This window comes from Camelus ferus, chromosome 23, assembly GCF_009834535.1.
Source record: "Camelus ferus isolate YT-003-E chromosome 23, BCGSAC_Cfer_1.0, whole genome shotgun sequence".
In the NCBI taxonomy this organism is placed as follows: domain Eukaryota; kingdom Metazoa; phylum Chordata; class Mammalia; order Artiodactyla; family Camelidae; genus Camelus; species Camelus ferus.
Genome location: NC_045718.1, coordinates 22,448,110 through 22,465,346, shown reverse-complemented (window position 1 = coordinate 22,465,346; position 17,237 = coordinate 22,448,110). Strand labels below are relative to the sequence as shown.

The 17,237-nt window shown below is 48.5% G+C and overlaps 1 protein-coding gene and 1 long non-coding RNA gene across 8 annotated transcripts in view; one reads left to right on the top strand and one right to left on the bottom strand.

The window, feature by feature from the left end:
- PROX1 (prospero homeobox 1) overlaps nt 1-6,803 on the bottom strand; it is a 52,671-nt gene extending 45,868 nt beyond the window's left edge. Inside the window, exon 1 of one of the 7 annotated variants that reach the window (XM_032466466.1) lies at nt 6,163-6,803. The gene's annotated coding sequence lies outside the window, so the exon portion shown is untranslated. Of the gene's footprint in view, nt 1-4,889; nt 4,978-5,128; nt 5,236-5,334; nt 5,833-5,918; nt 6,142-6,162 lie in introns of those variants that run through there. The other 6 variants (XM_014560006.2, XM_014560011.2, XM_014560010.2 and 3 more) reach the window with 6 other exon arrangements.
- Nucleotides 4,498-17,237, top strand: part of LOC116659235 — a 125,960-nt gene continuing 113,220 nt past the window's right edge. The window contains exons 1-3 of the long non-coding RNA XR_004314472.1: nt 4,498-4,621; nt 6,099-6,236; nt 13,045-13,154. This is a non-coding gene — a long non-coding RNA (uncharacterized LOC116659235). The remainder of the gene's footprint in view (nt 4,622-6,098; nt 6,237-13,044; nt 13,155-17,237) is intronic.

Here is a 17,237-nt window from a genome sequence, read left to right as displayed (position 1 = left end):
ATCTTGATAACTTCAATATAGGGTTCAAAACTGAATTCACAATGATTGAGACCCCTCACACATTAATAATGAGATCAGTTTCAGAAGGACAAAAATGCAATGACAGTGTATAACTAACACATTAGATCTGGTAAGTCAGGTGTAGTTGTCAGGTGAGAGAAAAAAAAGGGGAGACTGAGACAAACAAGAAAAAGGATGAGTTATTTCAAAGCTCAGAAAGATTTGCATATCGTGGGGGAGGTCTTTGCAAGGAGGACTTTTGTGTGTGTATATCAGCCTTTCAAAAATGGAATTTATTGCCATTATTTAAAAATTTTACCTCTTTTCTTTTCGTGTGCAAATCACTTTCTCTCTAATATCACCTGAAAAGCACACAGCTTTCCCAAAATGTTGAACAAACTTTCTGCAGGATTTTTCTTCCCCCATTCCCCTTAAGATCCAATCTGGGTTTTCCTCCAACCCATTCTTACTCTAGGAAAAGCATCTCTGCAGCAGAGGCTCAGAAACAACACGCTGGTGTAAGAGATGAGCACAAGGTCACCCCCAGCCATCCTTCCTTTCCCAACTGCCATTTACCTCTGTGTCAACTGCACTTCCTCTCATCTAGCCTAGGTATCAACAGCTGCATCCCTGCCTCATGCCGGAGCCAAGAGGAGGGCTGCACTCTTCCTAAGGTGGAAAGAAATGATCTCATCTTCGGTGGAGAATGAGTGTTAATTAAACATGCTTTGGGGTCTCTTGAGAAGAAAATATCCCCTAACTTCTTTCAAATTCACCAAGCGGAACTGAGTTTTGCCATTCTCTTACGACTGGTCAGCATTCTGAGATTAAGTAATGATTTGTTTCTGATTGGGGCGAAAAGAATTTAAATAATTTTCGGTCTTGTAGAATGTACAGCTGAGACATAAGAAGGACAACACAAACAGGAAAACTAGGAAATATTATATGATCCAGCGAGACAAGGCATTACATTAATAGGGGCAAATAAATATACCTCTCTATATAGCTTTGACCTAAACTCAAAAATAAAGGTATAGTGGTCATACACATTGGGATTATAACCCATGGAGGCTATAAGTGAGATTAAATAATTATAACTGGTTGACAATAGTTCTTTAGTAACATCATGCTTCATAAATAAGATATATATACATATATGTATATGAATATATTTACCACATAAGAAAACGTGTTGTTAAATGACTATAATGTGAATTAAATCACTTGAAAACATTTTCAAGGGTGCTTTTGTGATTGCCCAATTCAGGATTTAGAGAATGCTATGGAATGAATTTATCATTGATACCATCCTGTCCATTAAGATTTTTAAAAACTCCTTTATTTCTCAATATATGTACTAAGCCATATGTTTCCACTACAGTTATTCTTGACTTTTATTATATTTGAATTGTAATATTAATTTTGAGTTTAACCAGGCAATATGAAACCTTTTGATCAGCACTGGTGAACACCAGTATCAGTAAGTATGCAGAAAAATACTGCAGTTGAATTTGAACCCATACACTAATTCTGCAAATGCCTCTTTAATGCATGTGAAAATCTATGTAAAATATTTTTATTATTAAATATTGGGCTGTACTACTTAGTATCTAACTGCACAAATGTTTAAATAATTCCTGTACGAGGGGTATTTTAACGTGGCAGATTCCTCCCAGAAAAAGATAAGAACACACATCCAAGTATGATCAAGTCGGATTTTAACTGCTCCAAGAGATTCTTCATTAAAATCCTAATTATCTGAAGGATGTCAGATAATTTAACATGGAGAATCCTAAGGAAGCTGATGACAATGTTAGTAGAAAGAAATTTTCAGTGAAGAATTTCAAAGGAACACTGAAGCAGACAGTGGTGAAGTGCTCTGCTTTAATAAAGAAGTTATTTGGGGAGGGGGCATGCAACTTTTACGTATCTGTCTGAAGTCCAGATTCTGGACAAAGAAGTGTTCATCACGGTTATCATTCAAGTTGTTCAGTCAAATCTTTCATGAGATGGGGAAGTGTCAGGCTGGCATGGTCTCCTGTTGGGATTATTGAGATTACCTGTCTTTGTTGATAAAATTATTTGAAGAAATTGCTCAAACCTACACTTTACTTCTTTTAGAAAACTACCCTTGAGTGGGCCTCTGATCTCCTTGAGTCAACCTGGTTACGAAATTTCAAGTGGATTACCAGTAACAAAGAACACTGTAAATCCATCTGGAAGTCAGTAATTCAGGGGGGAAAATCAGATGATTTGATTTAGGTACTCCCCCGCCCCTGCCCCCTACCAAGCTGTCCTCCTCACTGTGTGAAGAGTGCATGTCTGCTAACTAGCAACTTTTCCTTCGGAGATGTTTTAGCTTAGCCACCAGGTTAAGAAAGCCTTTGGTGTTTATTTTGAAAAACCCACTTGATGTTCATTAATACTTAAATTAACTAAGATTGTTTTGTTAAAATCTTATATCAGGTTTTAAAATTTCCTATCATCAGAGAGCCCTCAAATCATCACCATTTCATTTAAAATTCCTCCATCCTATCAAAAATTCCATACATTTTTCACCTGCAAAATGAACATAGGAGATTTTCTGAGACATGCCTAAAATATTCATTTTTACCTATTGAAAATGTAATAATTCACCAAATTAGTAAATAAAAGAGAGTGAGAAATAACCTCAAGAAAAAACACTCTTCTTTCTGTAGAAAACTGAAATACTCTAAATGTCCTCTAAGGCAATAAGGTTGGATAAATTTCTTACATATATGTCCTTTCCAATTTATACAGGAACTTAATTAGAATCCAAATAATATATCATGCACAACCATCTTCATATTATAAAAACAGTACCATTTTACAATCGTTTGTTAATCCTGAACCTAAAAAGTCCTTACATTAGCAAGCGCAGATGCAAAACAATGCCTATAAGAAATTCATGAAAAAAGGCCTATTTCACTTTGAACAAATAAAGAGCAAGCCTGGCAGCTAGGTTATGTTCTAAGATTGTAAGTGCTACTTATGGAGGGACGATGCTAGGGAATGAATAAAGTGAGAACAAAGATTCATGTTACGTATGCATGAATTTTTCCCCACAAGGTGGTGATTAAATAAATTCTGCATAATGGACACATAAAAATATCAGTAAGTGCCAAGCACAGATAACCCTTATTAAAAATAAAGCAAATGAACACATCCATAGATGACATTTTAATTATAAAAGAACTTCAAAAGCATCCAAGGGAAGTATTAGAAGGAACTTTGCTGTTTAAGTTGAAAGACTAAATGACACATACTATCTCATTTTCATGAAACAAAGATCATCATCCAAGCAACCAAACCAACCAACAAAACCCATTCACCATTTAATCTATTTCCGAGCAACTCAAGAAATAGCTTGTTTAAGGAAAAATGTAAAAGGTCAGGTTTTAAGAATCCAGATACAGTGCTCACATTGAATTCTCACTAACTTCCCTCACACACACGAAGCCACGATTGTCACCTTCATCTATTTAACCATTGTAGGAACAGGTCTGTGTTGCAGGTTAACCAGATAACTCCTTTTTTTCTTCCTTACCACCCATAGCCCATTTCATTTTGAAAATACTTAGAAGTTCTTGCAAGAAACTCTTCATGAAGCTGCTTGCCTGCATCTTGCATCAAACAGAAAAGCGCAGTTACCTCTCACATACTTGAGATTTTCCTTCTCCATCAAAGTAATAACTAGGACATCTGGCACATGTCTGGTACAATGACAGGCTCATTCTACTTTATGAGAGTATTTAACGTATGACTTGAAAGAGTTTATGCACATACCTATTCTTTCTGGGCAGGGAGAAAGCATGCTAAAAAGATAAGCTTTAACAGCAGTAACACTTGCAAACTGACTTTGGTATTCTTGGCAGTTACACGCACCACCCATGGATGTCCAAAACACACACACACACACACACACACACACACACACACACACACACACAAAAGATGGCTTTCACCACTCCCCCTCCACCGGAGACCTGGGAGACAGGCATAAACTAGAGGGAAGCAAAGAGAAAGTCAATCTCCTTCCACCTGCTGCCTGAAGTGGGGGTACTTTCAGCTGCCTGGCAGACAGGAGCCTGAGACACAGCCTCAGGAGCAGCCTGCCAACATCCTCAAGAAAAATAAACAAACACATACCAACTGGGTCCCCTACCCCCAACCAAAGAACTCACATGGCAGGGCTCGAAACATAACAACAGCCCAGTTCCCATTAGCCCAGACAATCCTATTAACCAGGGCAACCATAAATTCATAAACCTCTACAACCCTGGAGCACGCATTGTGGTCTGGAACTGTACAGACACACACAGACACAGAGGAAATTTGCACCTGTCTTTCTTGACACAACACACCTGTCAGGCCCTGCCCATGCACAGCCCTCTACTAATAGAGCTCTGCCTACCTAGGCTAGGAAAGGAAATTATTTTTTTCGTAAGGGAGGTTATAGATGGGGGAAAGGGGGTGGGGGGAGAGAACAAGAGAAGAGCCTTCTAGCCTTGACTTTGAGAGAAGGCCACCCTGTGCCTGCACTGTTTTTATAAGCTCAAGGAGACAACACAGACCTTCTTGGAAACATAAAAACAAGCAGGTGAGTTCCCAGCCTTCCCCCAGGCGGAGTGGGTTCTGGATTGCCAAGAACAGCAGTTTCACACCCCAAGCTGCCTCCTTGGGCTATTTAAGACTGCCGCTCAGCCTCTGCTCCTAGTTCTTCTCTCTGCCTGCCTGGAGGGCTCTCAACTTTGGAAAAGAGCTGAGAAGTGGCGAGAGACCTGTCAGTCTCTCTCCAAAGCTACTCTCCCTACACTTCCCTCCTGCCCCCCTCCACCTCGCCCCTTCAATCTACACTATCCCCTTACCTTCAGTTTTAGCAGGAGGAGTAAGTGGCTGGCACATCAGAAGAAGCAACAACTTGCTAAACTGGGATTTGGATGATGTCTGCCCCCTCAACTTGTCCCCCTCGTCCCCCTCCTTGTCTGTTCAGGCAAGATAGCAGCTCTTCCCTCCCCCCTCACTATTCTTCCAGTACCAGTTACCCTCAACTCTCCTCTCCTCCCTCTCCGATCCTCCAAAGTGGGACAAAATTGTAGGTACCAACCAGAGGAACCAAGATCAGATCGAAGCAGCCCAATCACGCCAACTGCCAGGGATAACTGTGAGAGTCTTCGCCTCGCACATCCGCTGTCCAAGAACATTCCCTACCCCCACCCGGAGCGCGATCCTTGCGTCCTCCCGCGGCGCTCGAGCCCCGGCCCCTCCACCACACGACCCCCCCCCCCCCCGAGGCTCCCGGTGCCACCTTACCCTACTCCACTTGACCTAGCCCTGGTGCCTGGGAGCTCAGGAGAGGGGCGCCGCGCTCGCTTCCCGGGACCATCTCGCCACTGCTCCAACCCTGATTTCAACCTTTTGGCTTCGACAGCGTTTTGAGAGGAAAGTAATAGAGCGCCCCCCTCCTCCCTCTCCCTTCCTCCCTACTCCCTGGCCCTCTGCTGGGGTTAAAAAGGAGAAGTGAAAGGTATGCAAATGACAAGCAAATTGGAAGAGCCTGGAAGAAAGGCAGCTATAATAAACAAGACAAAGAGAAAGGACGCGGGGACTAGCCCAGGAGTTTTAACCGGGGAAGATGGGAAGGATGAGGCTGGGAGGAAAGCGGGGATCCAGACGAACAAAAAGCGACCCGGTCCCCCTCGCGGTCCTCTCTCCTGAGGAGAGAGGACAAGAGAAAGAAGGAAAGGAAGCAAACGCCTCCTCACCCCCCAGAAACAGTACACAAAAGGTGACAAGATCAGCGCAAGTCCAGCGCTATCAGCCTCCCCCCATCGCCAACACCACCCCCAGCCACCAGCAGGAAAGAGAAAGAAATAAAAGCCAAGCGGATCACTTACTCTTAGGAACTGGGAGGAGCGGAGCGCTGAGTTCCACTGAGGCTCCTGCTTAGAAACTGTTTAGAGGCTATTTTATTATGATTCATTTAAAGAACACCATTTTCTCTGGGGTTGGGGTGGGGGGAGATGTTGACACGGGTGTGAGTAATGGGAGTCTCTTTTCTTTTCTTCTCCTTCAAGAACAAGCCAGTACAAGTGAATCTGGAAAAGGGGAGGGGACTCGCGAGGGGGAGAAGATACTTACGCGGTGCGGAGAGCAGTGGGACCGAGCCTTTTTTTGCAGGCGGAGAGAGGAAAACCCGCGCGCGCACACACACGGTGAGATCTTGCGGGTGATGAATATGATAATTGGACCGCGGACGGTGGGTCGGTGCGGGAGCGAGCGAGCGGGCCGGTGGGGAGAGGGAGAGGGGAGAGAGAGAGGAGGGGGTGGGCAAGGAGAGGAGAGAAGGGAAGGGACGAGAGGAGAGGAGAGAAGAGAAGAGAAAGGAAGAGAAGAGAAAGGAAGAGGGGAGGAGAATAGAAGAGAGAAGAGAGTAGAAGAGGGGGAGAGAAAAGAGGAGGAGAGAAGAGGAGCGAAGCGGAGAGGGAGCAGGCGGACCCGGCGAGAGCTCTTTTGCGCCGCTCCGCTTTCCCCGGCTGCAATGGTGTATTATTTCAGAGCGCTCCCTCAGCTGAGGGCTCCGCTCCACAACAAGATTTACTTTAAGACACAGCTGAAGGAAACAGGAAGACTGCACGTCACAGTCTGACTGACGTACCCGGCCCCAGCACCCAATCGCGAGGCGCCTTCGGATTCAAGGGGGGATAGTGAGGCAAGAGAACTTGGGAGGAAAAAAAAATATATAAAAGGGGTGGGGGTGAGGGGCTGGGAGGAGAGGAGGGGAGAGGGGCCCCGCGCTCCCCTCCCCCGCCTCCATCCCCGGCCCCCACCCTCACCGTCGCCCAGCCACTGCTGCGGGGCGACCGGATCGCCGCGCCGGGGCCGGAGCGAGCCATCCGCGGGCACCGTGCGGAGCGGGCGACCGCGCGAGCGGCGCTCGGCTCACAGTCGCTCTTCCAGGACGTAGGTCCCCCCCTTTTTTTTTTCCCCCTTCATTTCCCAGATACAGCTGATCGAGTTCGCCGAGCGGCCGAGCGAGTGAGCGCTACTCGGACAGGGGTGGAGGAAGGCACGGAAAAGTATACTGGAGAAAAAGTGGGGGCTTTTAGGGGTGGGGTGGTATAGGAGGAGGGAGTGGGGATCTTCAAATCATTACACTTTTTAAATGATCATAGCTAGTATCAGGAATACATGTCACCCTTGCTTCCTTTTAAAGGGGAGGTGGACAATAAATACAGGTAGGTTTGGGATTAAAATAATAGGTGCCAGAGATTCCACACCGACTCCGCTGCATCTGGTATTAGAAGATCAGTATTGGCTGAATCCCAGTCAATCTCCCGTCAAATTTGTTAGGAAGAAGAATATTTGTCTTGGGTTACTTCTAACGACGATTTTTGGATTGTAGGGTACAACAACCTTTACGGGGAAAAAAAATGTTACAAACATTACCACGCGACTACCGCTCAGTAACTCACTCATCCCAGAATGATCAAAGAGAGAGGTTTCATATAGGATTTACACAGTTTTGATGCCTGGGTAACAAACTTTAAAGTTTCCTAGGTAAGAAATTTCAAACGCTTAAAATTTCGGGCTTCTAAGTCAATCTATAGAAAATTCACGTTGCTTTCACATTTCTTGGACGAAGAATAACCAGCAAGATTTCTTTAATGTGGCTCTTGAAGAGCTTCTTGGGATCTGAAAGTTGCAAATGCTAAAGAGCAAGCTTCCAGCCACAGCTAGAACGTCTTTTTCACCCGGCACAGTAAACGGCTTTTAATAAAGCAACCGCGTTTATGACTTAAAGATCCTATAAAAGCTAGGACTTGCAAGGGCTGCGAAGCAGAAACATTCACACCTAGGCGATTAGACACTCTTTTTTTTTTTTTTGTAGGATGGGGACAAGTATTTTTCGTGTGTCCCTCGAATTTAATCAGATCAAAGGTTGAATCATGTTGCATCTTGACGACAGGGTGTTTATGAATTGTGTTACAAGTCCACTGGCTGACCACTATCAGCATCTTCTCCAACACATATGTACACACTTTTCCTAGGACATTTACAATTTCAGCCTCAAATTCATCAAACTGCGAAGAAGTCTAATCTTTGAATAAGACTAGTGAAAACAATATGTTCGAGTCCAAACCCCGTAGGAAACTTTTGGCACGGGATTCAGACATTGAAAAGAAGAAGAAGAAAAATCAGGCCGGCCCGGTTAGGTGTTCGGGGATAAGAAAAAAGACTTGCTTGACCATCCCCAGCCTTCATTTCTCCCCCTTTGCTGCCTCTAGACACCCCCCCCCCCACTATGGAAACAACATAGACGCGCGCAAACACACTACTCACACTTCCAATGATCTGCTATTGTATCAAGTGTTCTAGTCGAGATGTGACAAATTTAGGCTGGGGATAGAAATAATCTATCAACGTGCCCATTAGCTGCAGGATGGAGTAATGCTTCTATTGGTTGGGTCCTTTCGAGGTAAGCGGGGGTACTGAGCGGGGAAATTTGGGTTCTGTGAATGGATCGAAGCTACTTCCTTTCTTCTTTTTCCTCCTATTACTTTCTTTAAGTATCCCAGAAAGTATACGTTAGCGCCAGGCCACAAATAAACTGGCAGCAGTAAAGGATACATGCCCTCCACACCTTAAAACCATCTGCTCAGTTTGACATTTAAAAGGGAGGAGGGCAGGGAGAGGAGGGGGAGAAGGGGGAAGAAAGGAAGCTGAGAGAGAGAAAAGGTTCAGACTCTGGAAGGAAACGGCTTGAACTTTAGCCCACAAGTTTATGTCAATTGCACCTAGCGCTCGGGTGCACGTTTTGCACACACTACGCCCGGGAACTGACGGCGGGAGAAGTTCCCTGCGAGCCCCAGTAAGTCATGTATCGCTCCCGGGGGAAGGCAGGCCCAAGTCGAAGTTGGAGTAACCCTCTTGGGAAACAAGGAAGCTCCCCAACCCCCAACCTCGGCGGCGGAGGCTCGCGGCTCGCTAGCTCTGCTGCAGCGGTTCGCAGCCCAAATCAGGGCGTAAGAGCGGCTCGTTGAAATAGGAGCGCGCGCGACGCTGGACGAGCGAGCTCGGTCTGCAGCCCATCACCGCGAGCTGCGTATACGGAGCACTGTCTGGTCCCCTAACGTCCCGGCGACGTACAGGCCAGGCTCCTGGCAACCTCTCTTGCCAGAGCTTCGGCGCTCTCCCGGGTCTCGGGCGGCCCTGGAGCAAGGCATGAGGCCCGAGCCCCCTATCTCTGGCTTCTCCCAGTTTGTTTTCTGATAGGGGAGAAGCGATCAGTCAGCCTGGAGACGAGAAGTCGCCTAGATATTGACTCCATCTCTGAAACCAGCAGCCAAGCCTGGGGTCAGTCCCTTTCTCCTCCCCATTGCCAACACAACCCCAATAACATAAAAACTTAACAAGTTCTGACCGGTCTTCCACCAAACTCGATCCGTGCAGGCTGCATTTACTTATTTATCTGCAGGGTTATCTGTGCATTCTTAGTCAAACTCTAGCAGTTATCACTTATGAATCTGGTAATCGGTTAAACACACTTCGCCTTGACATTTCCCCGGTGTATTTTTCCCTCTCTGGTTCTTTCTTCAAGCCAGTAGGTGGGGGTAGGAGAGAAGACTGCATACAAATAATTTAAAACCTTACAAACAACTGTCAGCAGGTCCTAAACAAACCAATTCTGGGAATTTCAACCAGATCCAGGTGAGAGACACACATGGATGTGAATTTCAGGAGAAGAATGCTGGAGAAGTGCAGCCTGGACACACACACATCACCATCCACCATTCACTATCCCCCACCACCCTAAAGAGAGAAAGAGAAAGAAAGAAAAACCAACTATAGGGTGCAGGCCGGCCTGCTTCAGGCTGTCTAAATGCAGGCTGACTGCCATAGTCTCTCTGTGTGTCTCTCAACCCCTGCACTCAGTGTGACGCCAAGCCCCAACCTGGGTTTGCTCTGAATGGGGGGGAAACTGAAATGCCACGAGATCAGTAGCAAGTAGCAGCTGCACGGTTTCTCTCCTGGGAACCCCTGCTTAGAAGCCTCCGAGTGATGTTTGTTTAACCAACAGCTTTCAAAGTAAACAGAAGCGAATCACTCCAAAGAAGTTGAAATATAACCCTTAGAAGAATCTGGGGTCAGGGGTGCTGCCAGGAAAAGTAATGTTTAAAATAATAAAGCCCCCACCCCCAAATCAGGGTCCACCACAAAGCCTAAAGGAGCCTAGAATTGTCATAAAAATATAAATGCATTGAAAGGATTCATTACAAAAAAGTGGCCTCGAAGAAAATCACTCTTCTTCCACAAACACACCCACGAGGAGAGGGGGTTGGCTGTCAGTGATTGAAGGGGCACACTACTACTTGATTTTATGGATGTGGGAGAAAACAATCAAAGGGAGGTACGTTCCCTGCCCTGGAGTAGAAAGGAGTAGGCTGGGAGCCCTGTGTCGCCAACCCTGGCTTTGCCTCAGGCACCGAACTTTCCAATATCAAGATATTAACAGATGGTGGTGAGCACATGGAGGGCTGTTACTTACATAATCCAGCCACTCCGCCCGGCCGCGCAGAGCCCGGCGAGGCGCCCGCCAGGCCGCGCGAGCGCCTTCGGAGGGGTGCTGTTGTCCCACCCCCGCCCCCCGCCCGAAATAACTTGCCTTTCTCCTACCCCACCAGGCTCTTTGAGGGCTAGGATTTGGAGAGGTCGTGATTTCAGAAAAAAATACACATCGATCTGCTTGAGCTTTACCTTCTTCAGTTCACAGTAGTGAAGAAGCCAAGGGCAGAGGGAAGTGGAGGGGACACTTTCGGGAAGAACCGGGCGCTCTCCCTTCGAATCTTAGGGTGCCAGGGAGTGGGATTCGTGCCATTTACTACCCCTCCCTCTTTGGCGCAGATCAGCTTCTCTTTCCCAGTCCCTGAAATACAAGGACAGGCTCGGGCCGCAGCAGGGGGTGGGGGGGGCGGAGTGGGGTGGGGTGAGGGTGTGAGTGTGAGGGGACGCCTCTGCACGCGGGGGCGCAGTGGGCAAAGTTACGCAAAGCCTCTGGGCACCGCTACACTTCCGAGCTTTGGGAGGATTTTTAGCACCGGTTCTCGAACGCGGGGAGCCCCTTTCGTGCGGCGTGGCGCCTGCTCCCTTCAGGCCCTTAGCACTTCTCCAGAGGCCCAGTCCCTCCCGGTGTGCCTGTGTACCTCCGCGTGCGTGCCGGGGGGGACGGGTTTGTTTGACGAGCTTCTTCCCCGATGGCGACTCGGGCCGCCGAAGCCCGCGAGGAACACGCCTGCTTGTGTTGGAAAAGTTTCGGGTCGGGAGGGAAGGCTGGGAGTCTCCTCTCCGGCCCCTCGGCGGGAGCGGGGCTTCCTCGCCAGCAGCTTCCTCCCTGTGTCCTCCTCCCTCCCAGCCCTTCCTTCCTCGCCTCGGCCCCGCGCTAGGTGTCGCGGCCTCTCGGGCCCGGAGACAACGTGCGCGAGAAGCGGAGGCCGCGGCGCCGCGCTGTGGGCGGAGGGCGCGCCCCTCCCGCCCGCGCGGCCCGTGGGGCGCGGGGTCGCCCCGCCCGGACCTCGCAGCCGGGCCTCTCCCGGGGGGCCGCCGCAGGGGCTGGCGCCTGGCTCCGCGGGCCCGAGCTCGGCGCACGCCGGGCGCGGAGGGCAGCCACCTGCTCCCCGCGCGGCGCAGAGCCGGGAACGTCCGACGCCGCCGAGCCAGCGCTGCCACGCGGCTGCCCGCGCCGCCCGCCTGTTGCTGCGTGGCCGAGGCGGCAGCGCGCTCGCAGCGGACCGACGCGCTCAACCTGGGAGGTGGGGGCCATCGCCGGGGACCCAGGGAGGGGCGGGGACGCCTAGAGGGCTGGAGACTTCCCCTTCTGCCCACCGCCCTTATTTTATCAGCCTAAGGATAACTAGTTGTTACTCCCAGCTCCTCTTTCTTTGGTCTCTTAACTCAAGGGTATTAATTCGGAAGAGATACTCTATTTTCAGGGACTTTGATGGCAGGACTTAAGTCATCCCTACTGTCTATCTTACAACGCATTTTATTGAGGATGCCGAGCGATTCAGAAATAAATAGGTGTAGGGCAGGCTCACGGAGGGAAAAGAAAAGGAAGGTCCCAGTTTGGATTTATTTGAGGGGAGAGAGTGACTCTGGAAAGTTGCATTTTGTTTAAATTAGAGCAAGACCAAGTTGAAAGCCAGATTTCTATAATTTTTCTGGTAATATTTCTTTTATGAAGTATCTAAGTGTCTGTTTGTCATCATTTTGAGATCAAAAGGAAAATCCATATGCTGCATAGTTTTTCGAAATTGCTATTTAAATATGTTTTAAATGTTTTAGCCAACGTGGAGAAGGCAGCTAAGAGGCAAGACTGGTGACAGGGATAGCTGGATGGTTTGATGTGGAGCCGCTGGTCCCAAGACTAGTCATCAAAAATAATCAAGGGAGCTTTTCGAAAATTAAGATTTCTGGGCCCACTCCAGCTAGGCAGTCAGCGGGAGGACCTTGCAATCTGGGGGTCCAGTTGCTGACTCTGTGGCCATGGTGTGCCACTTTATCTGAGGCTCTGTTCTTTTTATCTGTTAAGTGGGGATAATTGTAGAGAGTTTTACAAAAGTAATACTGTTCAGCACATGATTGGTTGGAACCTATTTTGTCTACACATGTGTACTTGACACACTTGCACGGGCCTGTGCTACCTCTTTACAGACCCCCATCCCCCCCAAAATGGTGAAGCTAACTGGATTGCCATATGTATGTGTATGTACATTTTAGCTTATGCATAGTTGCTACTTTGGACACTTTATATGCTCACCTCTCACTTTTGAGGCCATAAGAATGGAACTGGTGCATGTTTGGAAACTAGGCCCTGTACTCTTGGACTTAAAACTTCCATCAGGCCCACTGGCAGACAGGAGGCATTTACCAATCTGAAATCTGCTTTTTTCTTTCTTTCTTTCTTTCTTTCTTTTTTTCTTTTTTTTTTTTTTTTTTTGTCCTTTCACCTTCCCTGCTTTATAGATGGCAAACCTTTCCTACAGAAGCCGCCCATCTGACCAACAAAACCACAGGACAAAAAGTTCTATTCAAGGAGGGAACAATAAGAAGGCAAAAAAGGTCAACATTCCTAGGTAAAACAAAAGCAAATGTGTATCATCTATTCTATGTTTTTACATGTCTGAATGAACAACTCCCCCAAATCTATGTCGTATAAAATACAACCCTTCGTAAAATTATGTGCGACCCATTGTATAGGCACATATCCCAAAGAGCCCAAAGACAGCTGTGAGAAGGGGAAGAAAGATAGGCAGGAAGGGGCCATTACTGGCTGTGACTCTGCAGCAGTGTGAGGGGGAAGAAAGCCCAGAGGAATGGAATGGGTGGAACCAGCAGAGAACAGATCAAGAAGGCTGATTGTGGAGGGCTGATTAAACTTCCCAAGGATGGGGTTCTGGTATCCTCAGAAGGCTTGAGATAAGAAATGACTTGAGTGTTCCTGGGGAGGGGTAAGAAAGAGATTTCCAGCTTGGGGCATCCATGGGCCCAGCCCCTAGTGAACCCCAGGGCTGGGAGTGGGCACTTCCCTACTCTCTTGAGTGAGGGAAAATCGGAGCATCAGCCCTGGACGCCTGTCCTCGCAGCGTTTGTGGATTTCTTTGGGCAGGTGTGGAAGATTGCTACTTTAAGGGCTACTGGGGGTGGGAGCGGTGGACAGTCTGGGACCGTAGGGGACAGTACAAAGGCCCTCAAGACAACCACGGAGAAACACATATCTGGGGCCAAGCTGTAGGGTGACAGGTATCAACTTCTGGTTTCTTACTCCCAAGCACCCTCGTGGTGGAAGGAGTATTTTGAGGGGCAGAGGCTGACAGGAAGAGTTTGAGGGGACAGGTCAGGTAGGGAGAGCGAGTAGATGGGGGTGGGAAAGGAGCGTGTATGTGGGCGCTTGGTAGGGATGAGGTGGGGTGAGTGGGTGTCCTGCGGTAGGTGAGTCTGGGAGTGGGGGTAGATTGCTGGAGGGGGCCGAGGGAGTGGAGTTAAGAGGAGGCGAGGCTGGGAGCGCGAAGGCGGGAGCCGGTGACTGGGGGGTGTGGGGGTTGCAGGATGGTGGTGTGGCGGTGGGCGAGGAGGCTCCCACGGGGCGCGCGGGATGTGAAGTATGGTTTGAGGGACGGAGTGGCGGGAGGGCGGGAGAGAAGGCGAGGCTGGAGGCTCCATGTGGCCCTTGCTCCAGCCCCGGCGAAGGGCGCAGCGTCCGGGCATCCTCCCGCCTCGCCAGCCCGGCCACGGCTCTGGAAGGCGCCTGCACGCTCGCTGAGCCGGGTTGGCGGGAAGGCCTTGGCCCTCCCCTCGCGGCCGCCGCTCGCCGGGGCAGGCAGCCCGCGTCCCCCGTGAGGGGCGCTGTGAGGGGGGTCGCGAGCCCAATGGGCAGGTTCTCGTAGCGCCCCTCCCCCACCCCGCCCGCTTCCGACCGCGGGGTCCCCACAGCGCCCCGCACGGGCGGCCGGGCAGCCAGGTTCCTCCTTCCTCCCTGCCCCACCTCCTCTTCATCCCCACCCTAGGCCCTGGGTGGCTCCCTCACTCCCCCAGGTCCCCCGAGGCCGCGTCCTTGTCCCTCCCGGAGAAGGCGAGTTCACTCCTTTGTCTCTGTGCTAATCCCCCGGGGTGGTGCCTGGGGGGAGGGGTGCCTGGGGCAGGAGGGGGTGCAGAACCCAAAGTGGACGCAAAGAAGATGGAATAATTCAGTTCAACAGATAATTACTGTTTGCAAAACACTGCTGAGCGTGGCAGTTGGTGACCCTGTTGAGAGGGGAGCGGACCGGACAATTTTGGTTCTTACTCAACAAGGATGGACAGTTTGATCTGTGTTCGATTTAGTCAGGTTTCTGAAGCCTCAGTTGGGAGCCTTTGTCTGAAGGAATCTGGGTGAGGGGCGAAAGTGCCAACACCTCCTTCTCTGGATATTCCAAAGTGGTCTTTCTGTAAGACTATGGGAGGGAGGGGAGTAGGCATAGTGATAAGCAATGATAGCTAATTCTAGCATCTACTGAGTACTTCCTCCTTCAGAACTGTGCCAGATGCTCTGTACTCGGCACGTCCATTTTCTTCATTCTAAAATGCCATAGATTATAACACACACCATCCATTTAAAGATGCCCTTTGGGAGAAAAGGAAAACACAGTGACCTGAAATGCACCATCGATTGTAAGATAATATTGATTGCAGGAACACAATAAAATATGAGAAAAAGTGAATCTTCTAAGTGAAGGAATAAAGCACATTAAGTGTAGTTCTCCCAGTAGCCCTGCTAAGAATTATCCCCACTGTATTGTACAGATGAGTAAACTGAGACTGGGGAAGTTTTCACGAGGTGCTCAAGGCCACAAAGCCAGTAAGTAGCTGTCAGAATCAGAACCCAGGTTTGCCTGCCTTTAGAGCCAGAACAGCTCCTCCTAAGGGCAGACAACCTCTGCAGGGATTGGGTTTTGTCAGCTTCTTCCCTAGTCCTGGTTCTCCCTTGACCTTTTTACCATCAACATCCCCTCCAAGCTATGGAGATTTCCAGGTGGAGAAAGTAATTCATTGGGGGAGAGGGGGAGGTACAAAATAGTCAAATTACATTTTTCAGATTCAAATAAAGTCTTTAAAGGGTAAAAACCATGCATGCCAGGTTTTGCTGTGCAGGGCAGGAAGTCGAATTGAAGGATCCCTGTATTGTTGAAAATAGAATTGTAAAAAATAAAAGGGGTGGGGGGAGAAAGTGAACGAAACTAATCCTATTAAACGTGGTAGCATGTTTTTGTGGCACGCAGGGAGAGATTAAGCACAGGAAAGGGGATAAGTACTGCTTCAGTTTCACTAAACTAATGTGACAACTTGTCATTGGAAATCTTTGCAGCTTGTTAGTAGATGACTCGCTGATTCAGAAGTGTTTTCTCTCATCCCCTTTGTGTCTCCCATGAGTTTTGTTGCTTTTTTCAATTTTCTTTCTTTTCCTGTTTCTTTCTTGCTCATGCTGCTCTATTTTGCTTTTTAATCCTTCATGTCTCCTTCAAGTCAAAACATTTAGCTAGCTCTAATCAAGATTTGGTTTTGAAGATGCCCCTTGACCTTGTCTTGCCCAGAGAAGCCCCAAAGGGGACTCCTCTCCATCCTCAACCCTAGGTCTGTCCTGTGGCTTGAAAAATCGAACTTCTGGGGAAAGCCTCTCATTTCAGATTTCACTTTTTGGCAGCCATTCTCCTTTCCCCTGTCTCCTTTTCTTTTCAAGTTTTTGCTTTATCTTTTTATTCTCTCTCTTTTGCTTTTCTTTTCCAGACCTCTTTTTTTCCCCCTCACTTGTCCCTTTTTCCTCTTCTGTTTTCCTCTCTAATCTCTTTCTTCTCTCTTGCTTTCCTCCCATCTTTGCTTTCATCTTTTCCCTAGAATTTCTTTTTCCTCTTTAGTGTCCTCCAATAGCCCTCTTTTTCTTTCTTTCCTTCAGATAAGACAGTGAAATTCATAGAAAAAAGCTATGAATTCCTCATGGTGGTTTCCACATTGAATTAGTTCCCAGTGAAGGGGGCAGTGTCCGTGGGGAGGGGGCCCAGGGCTGAGCACAGCCGTGCAGGAACAAAAGGCTGATGTAAATCAAGAGGAAGAAAGAACTTTAGTCTTGGGCACTGTCTTTCCAAAGCAGGTGTCCAGCTTGTTTGGAAGTGCGGCTCCCCATCCCTCTCTCCTCTGCCTTGGCATCACTCTGTCTCACTTTCCCCCTCCCTCCCCCGCTCCAACTTTCCCCACTGGCTTACCACCAGAGGCGAGATGTTGAGTCAATGGAAAAACAACATTCGCCAACATTAAAGGGAGACTGTTTAGAAAAGGAAGGCCCTGCTGAGGTGCAGAGGAAGCCTGTAGATTAACACGGGCCACCTCTTATCTGGGGCAGCTGGGCCCAAGCCGCCTGTGCTGATTCCCCGGCTTTGCCAAGAGGCCTTCGACTGATGCTGACCCACGAGCATCACCAGCATTTCTAGAGACAAAAAAGTCATTGCTTTTCTTCCAGGGACTTAATGGGAGAACCTGGCCCAAAAGCAAAGTTTCACAAAAGGCAGCACTCTCCTGGGCCTCTGTCTCTAGAGATGCCTCACCATGAACTTGGCCCTGCTCATCTCCAGTCCTCTGAGGACTCCCAGGCACCATCAGGACCTGCCATTCTGACCTGAGCATGAATT